Below are 19960 nucleotides of genomic sequence, written 5' to 3'. Positions count from 1 at the left end.
ATAGCCCCTTCGGAGCCCTGGTGGTGCAGTGATTATGAGCTCAGCTGCTAACCAAAAGGTCAGCAGTTCAAATCCACCAGTTGCTCCTTGGAAACCCTATGGGGCAGTTCTACTCTGCCCTATAGGGTCACTGTGAGTCGGAATCGACTTGATGGCAGAGGATTTTTTGTTGTTGTTGTTTCAGACTCATTTTGCTTATCCATAAAATGGGACTATTGGTGCTCCCTCAGAGCACTGAGACAAGGACTAATGAAGGAGCACATGAAGGCACCTAATGCCACACCATGACGCATAGTAGGAGCTCAATATATGGTGGATTGCCACCCTTGTTTTCAGTTTTGGGAATCTGAAGTTACTTTGCCCACAGAGATCAGCGTGTTGAGAAGGAGAAAAAAATTGCAGCCCTCTTATTTGCAGTTGTAAATATCACTATCATCATCCCGAGTATAGCAGTCATTTATCAAGTGCCTACTACATGCTAAGCCCTGTGGCTAAAACCAAAAAAAACAAACCCGTTGCCATCAAGTCGATACCGACTCATGGTGACCCTATAGGACAGAGTAGAACCACCCCATAGAGTTTCCAAGGAGCGCCTAGTTGATTCGAACTGCCAACTTTTGGTTAGCAGCTGTAGCATTTAACCACTATGCCACCACAAGCCATGCGGCTAGGCAGCATATATACCCAGCCTCTAATCTTCACAGCACTGCAAGGTTCATATCAGCCCACTTCGCATGGGAAGAATCTGGCACTGCAGATGGTTAACACCTTGCCAAAGTTATCACAAGAAATGTAAGCCCAAATAGAGCAGAAAGAGTAGTTACTGTACCAAAGTTTAGCAAATTCTCAGAAAAACTGAAGAACTTGAAATACAGCCATATTTAGACATCCATACATAATCAATTCAACCATTTTGACTAAATCAAAACTATTAAATAGTTTGATTGAAGTTGCAAAGTGGAAACCTTGACCCGACCCTATGAGTTTAGTCAAAGGGATCAAATAGTTGTGCCTCTATTTAGACCTGGGAGTCTCACTGAGAGCACGACGAGGTTTTTCAGAATCGTCTTGAGAATTCATTCAAGCCACACCTGCCTGCCCTCCCTGCCACTCCAATGAAAAGGGACCGAGTGGCAGCTGCTAAACCAAGCAGAACGGGAGACCAAACTTAGACTCTCTGCAAATTGGGGAAACACGAGAGAGTTTTTTGCCTTTTTTTTTTTTTTTCTTGAAGACTCTAAGTCCAGCTTTACTGTCTCTAGGCACTAAGAGAAAAAAATTTCAAAGGTCAAAAATAAAAATACTAGTTTCACACCAAGCAGCTGGAGTGACATAGCGATGACAGGAAAATGTGAGCTATGTGAGGGCGCGAGTCAGGCGTGCACCAGACAGGTCTTCTCAAAGTGGGAACTCCGGAGCTCCGGCGTCTGCAAGGGGCGCAGGCAGCCACCCAGGGAAGGCGTGTGGGCGGCTTAAAAGCCAGTCTATACTTTGGCTTCTGAAATGAAAATTTACCTCAAAAAAGATGCCTGATTTTTTTAACTATCCTCCAAAGGAGTCTTTCACTAATCCTGGGGAAGGTGTTTTGCTTGAATGTTTTCCCACTTTGAAAAAGAGGATCTAGAGGAGTTGGATTTAAGGGGTTTTGCCCTGGGCAAGTGGTTGCGCATTAAGAAGCCTGCTGACTCCAGGAACAATTTAAAGAAAAGAGATTTCCTTAAATCGATATGGTGGAGCCAAAATAAATGACTTCTCTTGTTCTCTTGAGAAACGTTATTACATTTTTCATAAGAGATCCCTGATGCAACTGACCAGGGAGAGTACTAAGAGATCTGCTTCAGGAGACAGAGACGCTGGGCTCAGTCCCGAAGCTTCTGAAGCTGGTAGCTCAGCTGCCATGTGGCCGGCGTAGGGACAGGAGGCGGAAGTGGCTTTGGAAAAGAGCCATCCTTCACAGCCTGTGGACTGATCTGGGTTTTGACAGATTAAAGATGGCTCCTGCAGATAGGCCTGGAGTGGGTGGGGTCAGGGCAGTTACCCAAAGCGCTCCGTCAACAGTGGCAAAGCGAAAATGCACATGGATAATCCTGGATCAGCAGCGAAGATTTTGGAAGGAAATCTTAGCAAAAAGCCAGAGCAAGAGACGGGAGCAATAAATCAGACAGGGAGAAAGTCTGCGTTGAAGGATGCTGTGGCCTCGTGTATCACTCCCCAGCTAGTGGAAGTACACGTAGGTCCCAGCCGGCGTCGACTCCAGCGCCCTGCCGGCTTATTCTGGCTAGGAGAAAATGAGACCACCAGGGCTAAAGATGTTGGGGGCAGCGAGTGATTTTCAGTTAAAAAAAAAAAAAAAGAACCCAAGGGGGAATCAAACGCCCGGGGCCTCTTACATCAGGCAAAGGTGTTAACTAAAACACCGCGGCCCTGTTGTGAGGCTCACAGGGGACAGTTTTCAAATATATCGAAAAGCTGATGGAAAAGAAAGAAAAGCCGGGGAAAAGAACCAATGCCCATCTTTCAGAGATGTTTCTGCAGGTACCACACTGCTGTTTTGTTTGTTTATTTTTGTTTTGTTGCTGTTGTTTTGTTTTTAAACTAACAGTGGAATGCCAGCCAAATGTAGTCGGTATAGTATAATGGTTAATAGCCTGGATTGAGATTTGGACCTCTGTGCCTCAGTTTCCTCATTCGTATAATAGGTGCAACAATTTCTGCCTCTTAGTGTAAGGAAGGATAGGACAAAGCACAGGACCTGGGATGTAAATGGGAGAGCTCAGGCTATGGCAGCTGTTATCATTTACAACCACTTCAGAAAAAACACTTTTCTAGGCAACATGGCAGTTGCTGGGGGAAAGAGGCTCCATTCTTGGAAAATCATAAGGGAATGGCCAAGAGAAAGGAGAGAACAATGAACTTGCTAATTGTGTGTTGGTAAAAATAGATCCACATTAAATTTAAAAATGATTCTACTTTATACTGCTCAGCCTCGGCCTCTGCCACTTTGAATCTATCCCTCAACCTGTGGCCACAAGTCAAAATAGTTGCTGTGGAGACGATTCCCATTCATGGCAACCCCATGTGTTGCAAAGTAGAACAGCAACCATACAGTTTTCAGGGCTGTAACCTTTTGGAGGGAAACCCTTGTGGTGTAGTGGTTAAGTGCTACGGCTGCTAAACAAAAGGTCAGCCAGTTCAAATCCACCAGGTGCTCCTTGGAAATTCTATGGAGGCAGCTCTACTCTGTCCTGTAGGGTCGCTGTGAGTTGGAATCGACTCAACGGCAATGGGTTTGGTTTTTTTGTTTTTGTTAACCTTTTGGAAGCAGATTGGCCAGGCCTTTTTTCCAAGGTATCTCTGGGTAGATTTGAACCACCAACCTTTCTAGTAGCTGAGCCCTTAACCATTTGCACCACCCAGGGACTCCTTCAACCTGTGGCTAGAGTTACCTTTATAAACTCAGATCCCTTTGATCAAGTCAATTCCTTGTCTAGAATGTTCACTGGCTCCCCCTGCTCTTAAAAAAAAGGTCCAACCTTCCTCGCATACAATATGGCACCCACCTCCCGATGAAGTCTCATTCTCAACCTCCCTCCAGTGGTTCTCATGTAGGGTGACACCATCTCCCACCACCACCATCACCCAAGGACCTTTAGAAATGTTCGGAAGCTTTTGCTATCGCTGTATGGTACTAGGTGAAGCAGGGATGTCAACTGTCTGGAGTGTGACTGGGAGTGGGGAGTCTACTATAATGTTGTTCTGTGTCCTCAAGTCGATCCTGACTTATTACTGCCCCTATAGGACAGAGTAGAACTGCCCCATAGGGTTTCCAAGGATTGGCTGGTGGATTCGATCTGCTGACCTTTTGGTTAGCAGGCAAATTCTCAACCACTGCACCACCAGAGCTCCTTTCCTATAATAGTTCCTGGCCAAAATGCCAGTAGCAGCCCTGCTGAAAAACTCTGAGCCCCCCTGAACTAGAACTCATGCTTCTGCATCTTTGTTCCTGCTGTTTCCTCTGCCTAGAATGTTCTTCCCTTCTTTCCATTCTACTTAACTTTCTCATCCTCAAAGGCCTAGTTCACAGTTGATCTCCCCTAGGAAGACTTCCTGGACCCCTCCACTCCCCGCAATGGCAGAAATGATGTTTTCTTCCCATATGCTCCTCCAAACCTGCCACTGTGGGACCCCTAGTCACATTGGATTAGTTGACACACCTGTCTCCCCACTCCCCAAGGCCTGGAGTGGTCCTACTCGCCTTTGTATCCTCAAGGCCCAGGACAGTGCCCACACCCAGTGAGGCTCAGTTCATATTGAATGAGGGAAGCGATGATGACCTCCAGCTAGTTTTCTCATTCATGAGCACATGTAAACGAAGACTGCCAGGCAGGACACTATCATCCCCAGGAAACTGCACAGGAGTCTTGCAAGATAAACTATGAAATCACATCTCGATAAGCACCCTCTGGCTTCTTCATTGGAAGCTGGGTTGCTGAGATGTCTACTCTTCTCTTGATTTTATTCTGTGAATTGAATTATTTTTTCTGGGTCATTAAAAGTTGTTTAATTTGGTTAATACTTTATTTATTTAATAATAGATTCCACCCTGGAAGCCAAGTTCAGGAACTAGAAGGCAGGGTTGCTATTTCTTTGATAGAGATCTCCTTGGCTCCAGTAATCTTATTCCAGGCGTGCTCTAGGCAACAAACCCAAATTGAAAATGTGGATTCCTAAAGGAGGTGCTATAATGGTGGAGACAGACATATAAATAGCTGCTGTATGAAGCAGAAGGCTGTTAGTCCTAAAGAGAGGGACAAGCACATTGCTAGAATATAAGAAGCACTAAAATAATATGTGGTGGATGAATAGAAACCAGCAATCAGTTTGAGAACAGAGGAGACAGCACAGACACAATTGCTCAGGTAATGATCATCTTTGTGTTAGCTCTGGAGGCAGCCCAAACTGTGATTATGACATTTGATTATTGTCTGACATTAATTAAGTATCAGATTCATGTCCTTCAGATCCGTTCTGCATGCTACCACTAGGTTACTATTCTAAAAAGGAACTCCCTGCACCCCCCGCCCCCCAATTTCACTTTCAATAGCTTCCTATATCCTACAGTCCAAACTCCTTAGCCTGGCATTCAAGGGCCTCCCACACGCCCAGTGTGGGCCAAGCCCTCCTCTCCGTTTCCCACCACTCCCCTGAACCAATCCTCCTCTCCAGGCAAAGGATCAGTTGACTGCCCCCAGAGGTGATAAAGGGGCCCTCGCCTTTGTGCATGTGAGCATGCTGTTGCCATTATCTAGAATGGTTTTCCCTTTCCAAATCCTCCAAATTCTACCTGTTCAGCTTCAATTTTCCCTAAAACCTCACTCAGTTACTCATGTTCTTAAAATGAAATTTCCCCAAAAGACACTGCATATTTTTCAGTCCTTGGGTCCAATCAGCTCTGGATTGGAGGACGGGTCTCATGATCTAAACATGGCTGTGTGGGACCACTGTCTTCAACACCACTATGGGCGGGCTAATGTCTCTGAGAATGGAATATAAGTTGAAAACTGTATGGCGAATTAAGCTCCCCTCCCCCCTCCCTTTTTTTTTTTTTTTTTTGGTTTGTTTCATTTTATTGTGCTTTAGGTGAAAGTTTACGGTCAAGTTAGTTTCTCATTCAAAAATTTATACACATATTGTTTTGTGACATTGGTTGCAATCCCCACAATGTGACAGCACTCTCCCACTTTCCACCCTGGGTTGCTTGTGTCCATTCATTCGCCCAGTTCCTGTCCCTTCCTGCCTTCTTGTCTTGCTTTTGGGCAGGAGTTGCCCATTTGGTTTTGTATATTTGATTGAACTAAGAAGCACATTGCTCACGTGTATTATTGTTTGTTTCATAGGCCTGTCTAATCTTTGTCTGAAAAGTGGGTTTTAGGAGTGGTTTCAGTTCTGAGTTAGCAGAATGTCCGGGGCCCATGGTCTCAGGGCTCCTTCAGTCTTTGTTAGACCAGTAAGTCTGGTCTTTTTTCCTGAACTTGAATTTTGTTCTACACTTTTCTCCTGCTCTCTCTGGGACTCTCTGTTATGATCCTTATCAGAGCCGTTGGTGGTGGTAGCTGGGCACCATTTAGTTCTTCTGGTTAACTTCATTTTTCACTTGTGGTTTTCTCCCTACTGATAGGTCTCACAGACTGTCTGGGACTTAATGAATCCATTTTAAAAGGCCTTTATTCTTTTTTACAAAGCCCTGTTGGACAGGAACCCAGGTCCCAAATCTTGCCCTGTGGCGGCTGCAGGAGGGGTGCTATTACCCACCTGGCCAAGGATGTCACCCCAGGACAACCTGGGCTTCTCAAACCTGCCTCAGATGGGACCCTGGGGACATCCACAAAAGCAGTCCTCATCACCCAAGGACTTAAACGAGGCCCCTCTCCTCTTGAGATAAAGTGAGGCCTAACATAAAAAAAAAAAAAATTTTTTTTTTTTAGCATCAGGGCAGCTGGCTCCCCAGACTTTTGGGCTGGATCCACCCAGGTAACCTCTGTGCCTCAGTTTTCTCAATCGTACGTAAACCACAGATCCTAGCACATGCTTTGCGGAACTGTTTAAGTATCATTATTGTTGTTGTTGTTGGATGATGTTGCGACAATTCCAACTTGTGGCGACTCCATGTGACAGAGTAGAACTGCCCCCACAGGGTTTTCTTGGTTGTAATCTTTATGGAAGCAGAGAGCCAAGTCTTTCTTCTGAGGAGTTGCTGGGTGGGTTTGAACCACTAACTTTTTGGTTAACAGCCAAGTATTTAATTGTTGCACCACCAGGGACTGAAAAAAAAAAAAAAAACCTGTTGCCATTGAGTTGATTCCAACTCCTAGCGACCAGGGATTAGAGATAATATATATAAAAATATTGACACAAAGAAGACGACAAGTAACTGATAGTCATGGTGACCTCTGAACAGCTATCTGGGGTTCTAAAACTAATGCAGAGTCAAACACATATGCCTGTTGCCATCGTTGGAACACAGCAGAGATCCATGCTGAGAGGAAAATTTTATTTCTTTTTGCATCTAACATTAAGTCCCTTCCTGGCCATCCCCCCAGCAGACCCTGCCACACACACACACACACACACCAGAAACTAGTTGCTTTTGAGTTCAGTGTGTATAGATTCAGAATAGAATAGTGTGTCAGAGTAGAACGTGCCCGTAGGTTTTCTTTCTTTTTTATTTATTGTGCTGAAAGTATACACACCAAAACATTCCCCAGCACAACAATGCCCACATTTATGATCCAATGACATAGATTACATCTTTCATATTGTGCCACCATTACCGTTATCCTTTTCCAAAATATTCCACCACCATTCATGTAAACCCAATGCCCCCTGTTACAGATTGAATTGTATCCTTCTCCCCGCCACCCCAAATATGTGTTGTAAATTCTAACCTCTATGTCTGTGGTTGGAAACCCTGATGGCGTAGTGGTTAAGTGCTATGGCTGCTAACCAAGGGTCGGCAGTTTGAATCCGCCAGGCACTCCTTGGAAACTCTATGGGGCAGTTCTACTCTGTCCTATACGGTTGCTATGAGTTGGAATTGACTTGATGGCACTGGGTTTTTTTTTTTTTTTCGGTTTATGTCTGTGGTTATAATTCCGTTTGGGAGTGGATTGTCTTTGTTATGTTAATGAGACAGATTTAGTATAGGATGTGTCTTAAATCAATCTCTTTTGAGATATAAAAGAAATTAAACAAGTAAGTGAAAGAAGCGGAGATGGGGGAAGAGAGATGCCAAGCAACATGAAGATCACCCAGGAGCAGAAGCTCAAAGAGACAAGGACCTTCCTCCAGAGCTGACAGAGAAAGAAAGCCTTCACCTAGAGCCGGCACCCTGAATTCAGACTTCTAGTCTCCTAAACTGTGAGAAAGTAAATTTCTGTTTGTTAAAGTCACCCACTTGTGGTATTTCTGTTATAGCAGCACTAGATAACTAAGACACTCCCATCCATGGGGTTTTTTAATGGTCGATTTTTCAGAAATAGATCTCCAGGCATTTCTTCCAAGGCACCTCTGGGTGGAATCAAACTTCCAATCTTTCAATTAGAAGCTGAGCACATTAACTGTTTGTACCATTCAGGGACCCCAAATTCAGCCCTTACTAAGCCTATGCGGATCTTCTCAGCCTGACCCCCTCAGAAGTCTTGTTTTTTCGCTCAGCTTCCTCTACATCTCCCTTCTGTTCTGAAGCGACGGCCACGTGCACTTTTGTCCCTTCAGAATGCATAGCCCCTTCTAACTATTCTCCAGACAAAACCAAGTGGTGCAGGCCATATCCCAGCACCCAATCCCCGCTTTCACCTCCTGGTGTCTCCCTACAGTCTCTCTCATTTCCCACCTGACCTCCACCTGACCGATCGTCAGACATCTTTCCCCTGAAGTGGGTTCTCCATAAATGCTTTCTGAATGAACAAAAACTCCTGTCTGTATTCACTATCCTACAAGCACTTTAAAAGAATGCCACCAACTCTCCTCTTGTCCTGGCTTCATCAAGAGACACGCAGCCCCACTATACAGGGCAGGTCAACCAGAAACAGAGCTATAAAATCTGGGCTGGGCAGCCCAGTTTATTGAGTCACAAAGGCAGTGAACCTTGTTTTTCTTTTCAGCCTTACAACCCCACCAGGAAGACAGACCACCTTTAACTAGGTCAACCAGATTTCACAGTCTTCATGACACTCTCTCCCCGCTTTATTACCGTGGTTCTTGGTGGGAGCCACTAAATTTATTGTGATGATTTACGTCTGGAGAAAACTGAACATTTCATCAATTCTTGACTGAACTGAACAAGACTTTCTTGTATGGAAAAGCACCTTTAGGGACAAAAGGGCAGCCTCAGACCATCTCCACTGAGGTATTTTTCAAATCGTGTGCTGAGCTGTTTAGAGCTAAAATCCTGGCAACTTTGATAGAAAAGTCAGGAAAAAGGGAAGCTGCTTTAGAAAAACCAGTCCCACGTAACTCATGAACTGTCCGTCACAGGACTTGACCTTCTCACCCCTTCCCTTCCTCTCAGCTCCCACAGATGCAGATGACCAAGCATAGCTTTCTTCTCCTGACCCTGCAGTCCAGCCTCTTGATAAACAAAAGGGAATAAACGGCTGTCATATAAAAACACACCTTGCCTGGAATGATTCTGCCCCAAATTTTCCACCTCAAGTTGTCCCTTCACTTTTGCATGTTGCAACATAAAAACCGACAAGAAACACATTTCATCATAACAAAGAATATGTGGATATGACATAAAATCTCGTTCCATGGTATTGAGTGTTTGACTGGGCACAAGCTGAAAGACACCCTAACCTTACTAAGTTTGTGATCTTATTTGCTTTACATTTGAACATAAAGCTCTGCAAACACAGGGCTTATAAAACGAGGAGTTCTTGAACTTAATTTTGTATGCGTGTGTGTTTTTATCAATAGACAAGTTCGTGAAAACGCAGCATTATTTTCATTCCTGTGAAACTTTCCCTCCACCTACACTTGTGTAACCAGGTCAAATCAAGCCTGAGTTATATGAGAATGTGGATTCTAACTTTAACAAATGCATAAAGTCATGACCCTTTTGTTTTGACATGCTGCCTGTTCCAGACAGGCAGAAAAGCCACAACTAAAACCAGGAGGTATACAAGATTTCACAATTTATTAAGAAGATTAGCTGGCTTTAGTTTGTCCACTAATGATTAGTCACTGAATGTGTGTAACTTTGGAAGCCTCAGAGGTCAAGTAACTCAAGAAAAGTTTGGTTTCATTTTGTGTCCCTTGCACTTTTTGATAAGTTAATGTGCTCCGTAAATTGAGAGCAATTTTACTTACACCCATTCCTAACCGTATTATACACAACATGACAAGCCCACCTTAAATATTGTATGTTTTTCCACTGTCCACTATATTTGTGGAACTGCCTGCTGTGAAATTACAAAGTTCATGGTTCAGCTGAACTTTTGAACTCAAGTGAGGATTTGACACAGCAAAACAATCTAAATGAACCCAACATGAAGTTTTCATAGTCGAAACTGCTTTTCAGCCTATTGTCTGGGGTAATTGGGTAGGAAAGTTCTTTATTGATGTTGTAAAAACTACCAGTTTAATAACAGGCAGAGGGAGTGGAGAGGAGATGAGTGGATGCACCTCGGAGCGTCTAAAATCACGCTGCTTTGCGAGTTCACTGAACTCTGCCTGACCCCGTGAGGAAGGTCTCCCCAGGACACCCACCAACTCCAGGGTTTGTGAGCAACTGCTGCAGCCTGCCAGCTCTTAATACCTCAGAGTGGAATGACTCCTCAAATGCTACACAGAGTAGTAATAAAAATATTTTTTATTTTGAAAATAGTAGCCACTACAATGAATCAAATTGCTACTCAGTGCCAGGCCCTTTATATACATTTCTTCATTCAATCTTCTCAAAAACTTTTAGGTTGGTATTGCCATCTCCATTTTATAGATCTCCATTTTATAGATGAGGAAACTAAGACCAGAGAGATTAAACCATTTGCCCAAGATCACACATCTAACATATGGCCTCTCAGTGCCTCAGTTTCCTCATCTGCCAAATAAAAGATTTCGACGAAGTGATCTCAGATTTGAGGCTTTAGGTGCTGGTTTATGTACTTGGTCAGTCAGAGAGAGAAAGTTCCACACAGAAGACAGAAGAGCCTTCATTCACAGTATCAACCTCTGTGGCGGGTAGAATGATCCCCACTTTACTGAAGAAATTGAGCTCAGGTGGGTTCGTTGACTTGTCCAAGGCTGGCAACAGCAGAGTTGGAATAAAATCCCTGACTCTAAAACTTATATTCCTTCCACCTCTTGAGTGCAAATCGAATGTGATGTCACAGCCAAAATTTTTATTTAGTTTGAGAGCAAGAGTTGCAGGGGGCAGATGGATGGGTGGGAGATGGGTTTTATTTAATTATTTATTGGATCAATCCCTGTGAAAATTTTAATGCCCCAAACATCACCTCTCTTGCATTTGGGAACAGCTGTGCCCAGAAAGCCCTCTCACAGTTTTGCAGTAACCCTGTCATAAGAAAAAAAAATCATAGAAGCTGAAAATTGAAGGGGGAAATCTCAGAAATACTGAGTTACAGAGGAGGGGCCTCAAAATTTGCATATAAATTTTCCTCAAATCTTTGACTAACTCGTGAGTTGTGTATGCACGGGAAAGACACCAAGGAGCCCAGTGAAAAGTACCAACAGTAAGGTTAAAAAACTAAGCATCTACCCAGTGCTGGAGATCTAGAGTTTGGAGTGCAAGTCCCAGCAAGTTACAGGGAATTGGTAGACATGTTGAAACCCAGAAAGGCCATGCCTTAGGAGTAAGGATACATCCCACTACTAAAGTCAATGCCCTAGAACTAAGGACAAAGCCAAAATACACCCACTGTAAAAATGGCACAGGGGCGGTACCCGACCTCCTCCAACTCCACAAAGGGGAAGGAGAACCAAGATCAATAGCACAAGGCTGGCTCCCGTGAGGTGGAGGACAGACAAGCCTCCTCTCTCTGCCATCTTTACTAATTCTGAAAACAACCGTCCCTCACACAGCACTTCCTAATTCTCTGTTGGATTTGATAATTCATTTCAATGTCCACACAGAATTCAAAGACTGTACTCACGATTATGGGGTTTATTATAAGGGAAGTAACAGTTACAATTTAGGCTCAGGAACACTCAGGATACAGTTCTTTCAACAGGAGAGCCTCTTCCCAATCATGCTCGCAGACATGCCTCTCTCTGGCCCTAGGCCTCTCTCCATGGGCCGGGAAGCCCGCTGTGCCTTCTTCTGCTGCCAGGTCTCTCCTGCCACAGCTTCTCACCATCTTCAGGGTTACAGCTTACTCTCTCTCTCTTACTCGGTCTCCTGTTTCTAGGAGCTTCTCAGCACAGGGATCCCTGGTTCAAAGGATGTGCTCTCTTCTCCTGGCTGTTCTTCATTGATGGTGGTAGGATCCTCCTTCTGCTCTGGAATTGGCTCTCTTTTAAGGCAAAACTAACCAATCCCCTTGGTAGGCCAGAATTACTCTATCACACAGTTTCACCCAATCACCTGGGTGGGAGTTACAAGACCATGGCTAGAAAGGCCACACACAAAACTAAGTAATCCACTGCACCCACTCTAACAAAGCATTAACCAAGCCTTTATAGGATTAGGTGATTTGCCTGCTAGAACTAAATTAAATATTCTTTAGAGGAAGAAAATAGTACTCAGAGTCTCTACAATGTCACACTAGGGGTGTGAAAAAGCAGGAAAGTATGAAGGAAAGTATGAAGACATGAAGTGAAGAAAGCAGTCAAAAGAAACGGATCCAGAGGTGATCAAATATTGGAATGTAAACAATAGCTTTAAAATAACTCTGAAAAAATATTAAGAATTTATAGGAAAAGATTAATATAATGGATGAAGAATGGGGAATTTCAGGAAAGATATGGAAACTCTGAAAAAAAAAACCAAATGGAACTCCTAGAACAAAAACACAATATTTGAAATAAGAAGCTCATTAAAGATTCACAAGAAGTTTACAATACAGAGAAAAGGATTTGTGAACTTGACAACAGCTTAATAGATATTACATGAAATAAATTGACAGAGAGAAAAAAAGATTAAAAAAAAAAAAAGAATAGAGCCTTAATTACCTACGGGAAAGTATCAACTGATCTAGTATACATATAATTGGAATCCCAAAAAAAAAATGAGAAAAGAGAGAACTGGGTAGAAAAATACTTGAAAAAATACTGGCCAAAAATTTTCCTAATTTGGTTAAACACATTAGCCCACGTTAAACACATTAGACCATTGTGGAATTGGAGAAAGAGATGATGGTGGCTTGGTCTAGGGTGGAGCTGGAGATAGAAGAACCCATATTTGTGATATATTTTATAGGTAGAATCAATAGGACTTATTGATTGAATGTGAGGGATGAGCAACTGGAATTTTTATTTACTGAAAGAAGAGGGAGAAGCAGCTCCAGAATGTGTGTGTCGTGGGAATGAAGGCATTGAGAGTAAGAATGAGGATTCTTTTTTGGTCATTTTAAACTCGAGGATCATACTGCATGTGTGTATTATTAGGAACACTTTGCTTGCTCCACACCTCATGCTTTACAACTGATTGCAGCACACATGAATTCCAAAATATTACAGTTGAGAGCCATTTCTCTGTGGAGTATAACTTGGCTTCTCTCCCCTTCGAAGAATTCCATCGCAGGTCATACCTTATAAATTGTGCCTGACCTGCCTGGGTCCATCCTAGGACAGAAGCCATGGTGTCCCCAGGTCAAGTCAAGGAAAGTCAGGTGGGACTCAGTGAAAATACTTCATAGGAGAGACAAATATACAAAGACTGCATCTTGGTTTCTTTAAACATTGAGCTTTACATACCTGCAACCCGTTGAACCTAATAGAACATTTACGGTTAGATGATGACTATGAAATCATTATCCATACATACAGCTTGGGAATGCCTTCCTCCAGGAAATGTTTACTTAAGTGACTCTGAGTGGAGGGTGAGTCAGTCATACCTATGCTCCTGTGCCCTTTGGCAATGGGTGGTTCTGTCTTATTCATTTAGGCTTGATCTTCGCAATGTCCCCAAATGCACTGTGAATTTAATGGTACAAAAGCCAGTGGAAATCTGAACGTATCAATTCCCACTTAAAATCATGCAGTGGCTCCCATCACCTCAAAGACTAAATCCAAGCTCTGTAGCAAGACCAAGATCTTTTATGGCTTGGCCCCTATCTTCTAGCTCTCACCTGTACTCTTCCCCACCTCTTCCCAAACACACACAAACACACATACTACTGTGTCATTAATCTCTGTCTCTCCAGTGACATTTCCTGGAAATAGTGGCATCAATACATGCTAACTGAAATGTTGGTGGTTCAAAGCCACCAGCAGCTCTGTAGGAGAAAAGACCTGGCAATCTGCTCCTGTAAAGATTACAGCACAGGAAACCCTATGAGGCAGTTCTACTCTCTCCTATAGGGTCGCTATGGGTCAGAATTGACAACTCGGAATTAGTATGTGACATACTTTACTGAGGGTTTGGGGAGGTGGTAGTGGAGAGAGATTAAATGCTATGACCCAAACTTTAAAGTGAATATTAAACATCTGTTCTTAAAAATTCTCTTGCCACCCTGCCATATGGCTTTTCCCAGTTGCTCTGCAATTGCCTCCCCAACCGCCTTCTCCACCCCTGTTTTCACTTTCTTTCTGTTTCTTTATAATGATAAACCGCTTGGTTGTCATGTTTGTTCCCTTGACTTTCCTAACCTATGCTCTCAGGATCTCATTTTCTGCCTGTCTTTTTTCCTAAACTAAGACAGTTTCTTCCCTAAGGAGAATTTTTTTCCCTGCTGTTATTTTATTTTTCACCCAGCTTTCAACTAAACTGGGCTTTCTGTGCAGCTCCTGTTACCATGACAAAAATCCTGGCCATCAGCTGGCTCTCTGGAGGACTTCATGGTGATTTGAGGCTCCCTTCCTCTCTCCACCTAACTATGGGAATCCACCATGGCTGATCTGGGAAGGCATACTCACCAGAGTTCACTCAGCTCATAATTTGCTTTCTCATCATGCTGCCTTGAAAGCTATTGCCTTATTTCAGGTGGGCGTGAGTTTCCTGGTGGCGGTCATCCATACTATGATGATGTGCTTCTCCAGAAGAGGGAAGTGTCTCATTCCCAGGAACCAGTAGTAGCAGACAGGCTTGGCTCATAGAACAGACAGCGTGGCTCCTTATAGGCGGAATGGTAGGGAGAGAGGCCAAGCCACAAACAAAAGCAGCCTTAGCACACACTAAGCATACACAAAACCAAAGCCCAGGCCTCCCACAGCTACACCATGCAGAGGTCATATCAGATAGGGAAGCCCACGTGAGGCGCAGAGCCACCAGCAGCATCTTCTACAGACAAGATGTAGCACGAGAACCATGACCCACCCACTGAAGGAAAGTCAGATTGGTAAAGGAATAGCCTTTCCAAAGTGAACAACATGCTACTCCTCCAAAGACAAGAGTTCAATACATCTTTTTACCTTGGGAGGGTCATCTTTTCAAAATATGTTGTTGTTGTTAGGTGTCATCAAGTCAGTTCCCACTGATAGGACAGAGTAGAACTGCCCCATAGGGTTTGAACTGGTGGACTTGAACTGCCGACCTTTTGGTTAGCAGCCCAGCTCTTGACCACTACTCCACCATGGCTCTTTTAAATATAAGCTAAAAATAATAGTAATTCTTACATTTAAGGAGCAATTGCATTCCAGGCATTTTACTAAATGTTTGTGCATGTGCTATTTCTAATTCTCACAATAATCCTGTATGTTAGGTGTCATTAAAATCATTTTTACAGTTCAGGAGATTGAGGACTAGAGAGATTAAGGAAATCAGCCAAAAGAACACAGCAGAAACATGGTGGAGAAAGGGTTAAAAACAAAGGTTACTTTTTCTAAAGCTCATACCACACTGCTTTTTCAAGAATTCCCTTAGAAGCAGCAACGCCCTGCATAAATTACCATCTATAATACTAAAAGAAACTGCTTCTGGCCACTTTCGGAAACTCTCAGCCTCACAGCTACTCTTGCCTAGCTTCTATCCCTTCCAATTATCTATCATCTCTTGGCAGTGGCTTCAAGACACAAGCCTGTCCTGGTCTTCTGCTTGTTCAGTTTAATGCTTCCTGGTGAAAAACCCAAAATCTATTTTTCTAGGCTCAAACTTCTTACACCACGCTAAGGTCTTCTGTTTCATTTCTGATTCCTGGTCAAAAGAACATCCCTAGATGGAGCATGATTTGTAGGACTATGACGACCGACAGTGGTAATGCCCAAAGCAAAATTTAGCCCTCACTGTCTCTGGAACACACAAAGGAAGTGATCTTACGAAGGTCACCCACTAGAAGCCCACTACTGCCAGAGTTACCTTTCTGAAAAATGAGTCTTACCATATAATTTTCCGGCTTTAGTATCTCCATTCGTCCTCCAAAACTTAGCCCACCTTCCTTAGGACACAGATCATCAGGATCAAATGAGCTTCTCCAGCCTCGTCTCTATGTTCCCATTATACTGAATTTTCCACCTCTCCCCAAAAAATATATATATATTTTTTTCTCCAAGTAAACCAAGACGATCCGTTCCTCATACCTGGAGAATTCAAGCCTGGCCAGTCTTTGCTCACTGCTTTCACAGCCTTTTGCATATATCCCTATAACAGTGGTTCAGTACAATTCAATTCAACAAACACCTCATGAGCTACAAAGTCCCAAGCATAGAACTAGGTTTGGGGCTATGAAGATGAGCTAGCCAGGATTCTTCTTTTCAAGAAGCTCCCAGCCTAATGGAGGCAATAATATCAATGCCATCATCAGAAACACATTTATCAGGAAAATAAAATACAATTTACAGAAAAGTAAAACATATGAAAAAGGAAAAGATCAACCCATTCCGGGAAAGTTGTGGAAGCCATCATGGACGTGGATGATGAGCACAATCTGGATGAGGGTGAGTCAGTCTGATGAATGGAGGTGAGAAGCGGGCAGGAACTGATGGACGGAATATTCTTCATATGTACTCTTGCATAAAGTTATCAACATAAACATGCATGTATTTCTTAGCATTTATTGAGGAGAAATTAGATTGAGTTATTTTATCTACAGAATCCATTACAGAATTCTTTGCCATATATTTAAAAAAAAAAAAACCTCATTGCCATTGAGTTGATTCCAACTCATAGCAACCCTATAAGGTAGAATAGAACTGTCCCATCGGGTTTCCAAGGAGCATCTGGTAGATTTGAACCGCTAACCTTTTGGTTAGCATCCTGAGCTCTTAACTACTGTGCCACCAGGGCTCCATATATATATATTTACCATAGAGTCAAAACTTGCTGTATAAAATATTTCTTCACTAAAAGAGCACAATATTTCTTCACTAAAGAGAGCTTATGACAATCTGCTGCCTGTGACACATCACAAGCAACATTTGGATCAAAAGCACAGTGAGTGAGTTCTGCAAATCAGAGCCCAGCATTGAGCAGTCACAGAGATCAGAATTCAGTAAACCACCTGGGGTGGCTGTTGATGCAGCAGATTATGAACAGCATGGATCAACAGAAAAATTAAGTAATCCATTAATAAAATTAGAATATATCTGTGGCCAAAAAAATGAAAGTGAACACACCAAAAGCAGTTGTTATCAGATCTTGCAGAAAGAGGGAAGTGAGCAATTTTGGAAGTTGCATCCTTGCCTCCCACTGGCCTCTGTTCGGGTTTCACTGTCGATTGCTGCTGAGCTGTGCAGTTGGAGATTCATCACCAAGCACACAGAATAATTCAAAGCTAGAACCAGGCTCAGAGTGTACCCTGAGAGAGATGCTAAAGGCATGTGCTTAAACAAGTAGGTGAAAATGACTTCCCAACAGTGGTGGCTCCAGGATATCCATGTGTGAGCCATTTGGTGGCAACATACTGGTTAGTAGGGTGAGCTGGGAGTTTTTCCGAAGAGCACTCTTTTTACTTAGATTGCTTATTTGGACTAGTTTTGTGACTAGGTTGTATTAGTTTCCTAGGGCTGCTATAACCAAGTACCACAAGTTAGGTGGCTTAAAACAGCAGAATTGTATTCTCTTACAGTCATGGAAGTTAAAAGTCCAAATCGAAGGTGTGTCTGCAGGGACATGCTCTCTCTGAAGGCTCTAAGGAAGAAAGCTTCTTGCCTCCTCCAGCTTACTGTAGCCCCAGGCATTCCTTGGGTGTGTCAATATAACTCCAATCTCTGCCTCTGTCTTGACAGGATCTTCTTTGTGTGCCTCTGTGTGCCTCCTCTTCTTTTTTTTAATTTAGAAACTAGTCTTTTTTTTTGTACTTTAGATGCAGGTTTACAGAATGAATTAGTTTCTCATTGAACACTTAGTACACATATTGTTTTATGACATTGACTAACAACGCCATGACGCCGACACTCTCCTTTCTTGACCTTGGGTTCCTTATTACGAGCTTTCCTGTCCGCTCCTGCCCTCCTCCTCCTTGCCCCTGGGCTGGAATACCCCTTTAGTCTCTTTTTGTTTTATGGGCTTGTCTAATCTTTGGCTGAAGGGTGAACCTCAGGAGTGACTTCAATACTGAGCTAAAAGGGGCTCCTCCTCTTCTTATAAGGACAGCAGTCATTGAACATAGGGCCCACCCTAATCCAGCATGGTATCATTTTGACTTCATTGCATCTGCTGTTATGGATTGAGCTGTGTTACTTCAAAATATGTGTTGATATCCTAATTCTTGTACCTGTAAATATGACCCTGTTTGGAAATAGGAGTCTCTTTTTGTTATGTTAATGAGGTCATACCAGTGAGCGTGGGCTCTAAACTTAATCACTTCTGAGTTATAAAAAAAGCAGAATAGACACAGCAGAGGGGGAAGAGGAAGACAGACAACAGAAGTAGATGCATCTTCAAGCCCAGAAACGCCAAGGATTGCTGGCAGCTACTAGAAGCTGAAACAGACAAGGAAGGACCTCTGCCTAGAGCTATGTCTTGAATTTATACTTCTAGCCACCTGAACTGTGAGAAAATAAATTTCTGTTCTTTAAAGCTACCAAGTTGTGATATTTCTGTACACCAGCACCAGGGAAACTAAGACATTTGCAAAGACTCTATTTCCAAAAGAGGTCATATTCTGAGGTTCTGGGTGGACATGAGTTTGGTGGGGGTACTATTCAACTCACTTCAAGGGTTAATACAGCTGATGGTTTGAATACCTGGGTGGGTAGCGGGTGCCATTTACTCCGATGTAAAACACAGAGGGAATAGATTTGGGAAGAAGGTAAATTCTCGCTGTTGAGGACATACTGGGTTTAGATGCCTTTGGGACATCCAATTGTATTGAAAGGGTAGATGCCAGGGAGTTTAGAATACTGGCCAGAGATTGGTTGAAGAAATGGACCAAGAAACTCAGTTGAAATGTTGTTAGGTGCTGTCAAGTCAGTTCCAACTCATAGCGACCCTATGTGCAAAAGAACGAAACACTGCCTGTTAGTGTGCCACCCTCACAATCGTTGCTATGTTCGAGCCCATTATTGCAGCCACTGTTTCAATCCATCTCACTGAAAGTCTTCCTCTTTTTCACTGACCCTCTTCTTTACTAAGCATGATGTCCTTCTCCAGGGTCTAGCGCCTCCTGATAACATGTCCAAAGTACATGAGATGAAGTCTCTTCATCCTCACTTTCAAGGAATACTCTGGCTGTATTTCTTCCGAGACAGACTTGTTCATTCTTCTGGTAGTCCACGGTATGTTCGATATTCTTCACCAACACCATAATTTATAATATATTGGATTAGGAAGTAAAAATATGAGAAGGTGCAACAGACAGTTGTTTACCTAGTATCCATTCTTCCCTTCTTCCTAGTAGAATGATGAATTTGTCTGGGATGCCAAGCTTTAAAAACAAAAAAACAACTAAAAGCCAAACTTTACGCCTCTCCCTGACTTGCAGCTAGGGTTAGGTAGTCATTTGACACAGTTCTGGCCAAAGAGACAATAGTGGCAGTTACTGGGTAGGACTTCCAGAAAGCTCTCTTATAAAGAGCTAAAGTGGAGAGTCTAAGCCCCTCTTCCAGAAAAGTATAATCAAAACGAAGCTGGTTTGCATAGTGACTCACTTTGGGGTGATAGAGGCTGCTCTGGTGGTCAACACATCTCAAAGAGATTTGAAAGAAAGAGCTATTTTCAACTTAATTCTTGGGTAAGGAATCCAATAAATGAGAGTGACTAAAACACCTTTGGAATTCAAAGTTTTGGAGAAAAACTCAATTGCTAGCTCTGCCAGTCCTATTCAATACCCTCAACTCTGAATAGCAGAATGACTCCCTCTTCTGTTGCTGTGAGGTGGGGGCAATATGGAATGGTAATTGAGAG

Source organism: Elephas maximus, chromosome 16, assembly GCF_024166365.1.
Source record: "Elephas maximus indicus isolate mEleMax1 chromosome 16, mEleMax1 primary haplotype, whole genome shotgun sequence".
Taxonomy (NCBI): Eukaryota; Metazoa; Chordata; class Mammalia; order Proboscidea; family Elephantidae; genus Elephas; species Elephas maximus.
This window is presented reverse-complemented; position numbering follows the sequence as displayed.